Here is a 4,902-nt window from a genome sequence, read left to right as displayed (position 1 = left end):
GCCAAATATGCCCAAACTTTAAAAATTAATTCCCTCTTCTCTTTTATGAGGCACAAATCTTTCTGCTAAAGAAACTACAGGAGTTGCACCATTTCCAGTGAGAAATAAGCCGTTGCATTTAAATATTACATCTAACTCACTGTCATTTATTCTCCACCATTGATATTTTCTCCCCTTTCCTTTTTCTTTTGAGCCTTTTGAGTCAAGAAAATCTAGAGATTAAGAAGGCATTTTATCTATTGTGGTCATGACATTCTGTTTCTCAGTTCTGGTGCTGAGATTTTTTTCAGTAAAAATTCTCCAGGGGAGTTATTCCTTGCAAAGCAGTAATAATGTATAGCACTCTATGAAATGACTATTTTTGTCCCTGTTTTTGGATGAAGAAAGTGACAGTCAAAGAAGTCTTTATTTTCTAAGACTGATATGTTTATTCATTTGGCAGCCTGTGGTATAGTCAATATTTTTCACCAACACAGAAAGTCAAATTCGTCAATTTTTATTCACTCTTCCTTTTAATTATCCCCTTTGGAAATCCAAAGACCTGTACAGAAAACATGTAGAATAAAGTATTTCTTTTATTCTTTGCTGAAACATGCATTTATCAGGACCTAGAGACTAGGAGAAGAATGTGACATCAGGATAGTCTGCAATATGGATGGATTCTCACCAATGGGAAAATTGGCAGCATCATGATAGATAGATACGAGATTGAGATTGTTAAGAATTTCAGATTGCTTAGATCCACAATCAACACTCTTAGCACAAGTAGTCAGGAAATCAAAAGATAAATTACATTAGAGAAATAGGCTGTCAGAGACCTCTCCACAGTGCTGATTAACAAGGATGTCAGTCTAGAGACTAAGGTGTGCCTCTTTCAGGCCATAATCTTTGTAATTAGTTGCTGTACATCAGACAGCTGGGCAATGATGAAGGATGACAGAAGAAGAATTGATGCCTTTGAGTTGTGGTGCTGGAGAAGAGTCTTGAACATACCATCGACCACCAAGAAAACAAATAGATCTGTCTTGGAGAAGGTGAACCAAGTTTCTCCTTGGAAGCTAGGATTTTGAGGCTCCATCTCATATACTTTAGACACGTGGCCAGGAGAGACCAGCCCTTGGAGAAGGACATCATGTTTGGAAGGGTAGAGGGATAGCGCAGGAGAAAGGAAGACCCCAGATGAGATGGATTGATACAGTAACTGGGGCAATGAGGATTGGTGTGTCAGAATTAGTGAGACTGGCTCAGTCAGGGCAGAGAGGCTTCAGAGCTGCTGTACATAGGGTCACTATGGGTCACAGGCAACTTGACAACACATAACAACAACAATATAGGAATGTTGTTTTTATAATATTGAGTCCATAGTAATGAATTTTTTAGAATATTTGTACCTACATTACAGGGCTAGTCTGTAAAACTATAGTTACTGAAAACTATGGAGCAGTACCTCTCTGAAACACACAGAATTGTCATGAGTAGGAGTTGATTTAACAGTACTTTAAAACATTATTGTTCATATTTAAACAACAACACCAATGATGTTGTTTCTACTCTGAATCTTGTCTGTTCAGGTTTTTTGGTAATGAGAATATTAACCTTTTATTAATAATATTATTTTTATTAATACATATTGATATTTACCTATTCCAAGTATAAAATAAGATGCTTCCATCTCAAGGTTTATAAACATAAATTAAAAATTATAAAGCTACAGGTAGGTGTTAGTATGTCTAATCTTTACATAACACCAATAGCTTTTTTGGCATTCAGCACAGGTCAGAAAAGGAAAGAAAATTTTGAAAACAAAAATTAGTGCTATTGGATATTTCAATGTAGAAAAAAACTATATCATTCAAAACTATAATTTTAGCTCAAAAAATATAAACTTACCGGTGAAACAGAATAGTTGAATAGTAGATTTTAACATATATAAGCCTGTGTTTTGTTGAGTATACAAAGGTATGCAAAAGCAAGCCAAGAAGCAGTCGTTTCAACAGAAGAAAAAGAACACACCATGGTTTAAAATTAAAAAAGGTTTATATCAGAGTTGTATCTTTATACCACACATATTCACTCTGTATATTGAGCAAGTAAAACAAGAAACTAATTGTTTAAAGAAGACTGCAGCATTGAGATTGGAAGAAGAATTCTTAACAACCTGCATTATGCAGATGGCACAACCTTGCTTGCTGAAAGTGAAGACCTGAAGCACTTACTGTGAAACTCATAGTCTTTGCTTTGGATTATACCACAACATAAAAGAAAATCTTCACAACTAGACTAATAAGCAACATCACAGTAAACTGAAAAAAGATTAAACTTGTCGAGGATTTAATTTTACATGGCTCCACAATCAACAACCACAGAAGCTGTAATCAAGAAAGCAAATAGAATAGTGCACTGGGAAAATCAATTGCACAAGATCACTTTAAGCTACTAACAAGCAAGGATGTCACGTTGAAAAGTAAAGTACACCTGACTCAAGCCGTGGGGTTTTAGGGCTTTTTTCTGTCACCTCTTGAACCAGCAAAATTTGGAAAATGAGTAAGGAAAACTAGAACAACATTTTCTGCCCATTAAAAGCACTACCATGCAAATTTATGCATCAAAAATAAGAGCCAAACAAGAGGAAATAGATTATTTTTATTAACTTTTTCAGTCATAAATTGATCAAACATGCAACCAAGATGCATTAATAATAATAAGCGAGTGGAATGCAAAAGATGGGTGTCAAGAAAAAGGATCAGTGATTGGAAAACATGGACTTGGTAACAGAAATGAAGTTGGGGATAGAATGATAGAATTCTGTATAATCAATCATTTATTCATTGTAAATACCTTTTTAAAGAAATACAGGCTATATACATGGATTAACCCTGATGGTATGCACAGGAATCAGATCAATTACATCTGTGGAAATAATCATTGGAGAAGTTAAATATCAGCAGTAAAAACTAAGCCAGTGCTGATTGTGGAACAGACCATCAACTATTGATATGCAAGTTCAAATTACATCTAAAGAATGTCAAATAAAATCCACAAAAATAAAAATTTCATCTTGAGTCTATCCCACCTAAATTTAAAAGCCAACTCAGGAACAGGTTTGAAGCTTTGAACACTAATGAACAAAGACCAGATGAGCTGTGGGAGGATATCAAAACTTATCATCCACTGAGGATGCAAAAGGTTATCACAAAGACAGAGGAAGAAGAAAAGAGCAAAATGGATGTCTGAAGAGATTCTAAATACCGCACTAGAGTGTGGAGAAGCCAAAGCAAAGGGAAGAAATCAAGATGTTAAGAAGTTAAATAGAAGATTTTAAAAGGTAGCTCGGGAAGACAAAGCAAAGTATTATAATGAAATGTACAAAGAGCTGGAGTCTGAAAATCAAAAGGGCCAAACTCCACATTTCTCAAGCTGAAGGAACTATGGAAAAAATTCAAACCTTGAGTTGCAATACTTAAGGATGCTATGGACAGAATGTTGAATGATCCAGGAAGCATTAAAAGAAGATGGAAGGAATATACAGAGTCACTGTACAAAAAAAGATTTGGTTGACACAGAAGATTTTCAAGAAACCAAATATGATCAAGAGGCAATGGTGATGAAGGAGGAAGTGCAGGCTGCTCTGAAGGACTTGGAAAAAAAAACAAACAAGGCATCAGGAATTGATGGAATACCAGTTGACATATTTCAATGAACAGATGCTGCCCTGGACATGTTCACCAGATTGTGCCAAGATAACTGGAGGACAACTACTTAGCCAACTGACTGAAATACATATAAATTTATTCTCATTCCAAAAAAAGATGACCCAACAGAGTGTGGAAATTATTTAAAAATATCACTAATATCACACACAAGCAAAATCTTGCTAAAGATTGTCTAAAGACAACAGGAATAGTACATAAATGGAGAGCTACCAGAAATACAAGCTGGGTTTAGAAGAGGTCATTGGCACTAGAGACATTATCAACAATGTCAGATGGATCTTGGCAGAAAGTAGAGTATCAGAGGAATGTCTATCTGTATTTCATTGACTATACAAAAACACTTGATCGTGTGGATTACAACAACATGTGACTAACCTTGAGGGGACTGGAAATCACAGAATACTTTATTGTGCTCATGCAAAACCCAAAGTTGGACCAGGAAACAGACCTCAAAACACAGCAAGGAACCACTGCATGGTTCAAAATAAGAAAAAGAGTGCATTAGGGATGGATCCCGTCTCCACATCTTTTCAATCTACATGCAAAACAAATCATTCAGGAGACTGGACTTTATGAGAAGGAATGTGGTATCAGGATTGAAGGAAGACTCATCAATAACCTATGGTATGACAGACGACACAATCTTGCTTGCTGAAATTGAGGAGGACCTGAAGCACTTGCTACAGAAGGTCAAAGACTGTAGTCTTCAATATGTGTTGAAGCTCAACATCAAGAAAACAAAGATTTTCACCACTGGGCCAATTGGCAGCACCATGATAGAGGGAGAAGAGATTATACTCTTGGCACCAGCAGGCAGGAAATCAAAAGATGGATTCATTGGGAAAATCTGCTGTCAGAGATCTCTCCAGAGTACTGAGAAGCAACGATGTCAGTCTAAGGTACACCTAATCTAGGCCACAGTCTTCACAATTACTTGCTATTCATCAGAAAGCTGGACAATGAATAAGTATGATAATATAATTGATGCCTTTGAATTGTGGTGCTGGATCATGGACCACCAAGAAAACAAATACGTCTATCTTGGAGAGGGTGAAACCAAATTTCTCCTTAGAGGCTCGGATTTTGAAGCCCCATTTCACACACTTTGGAAACATGGCCAGGAGGGACTGGTCCTTGGAGAAGGACATCATGCTTGAAAGAGTGGAGCAGCAGTGTAAGAGAGGAAGAC

This window comes from Elephantulus edwardii, unplaced genomic scaffold (assembly GCF_000299155.1).
Source record: "Elephantulus edwardii isolate Elephantulus edwardi_28Jun2011 unplaced genomic scaffold, EleEdw1.0 scaffold00062, whole genome shotgun sequence".
Classification (NCBI taxonomy): Eukaryota; Metazoa; Chordata; class Mammalia; order Macroscelidea; family Macroscelididae; genus Elephantulus; species Elephantulus edwardii.
This window is presented reverse-complemented; position numbering follows the sequence as displayed.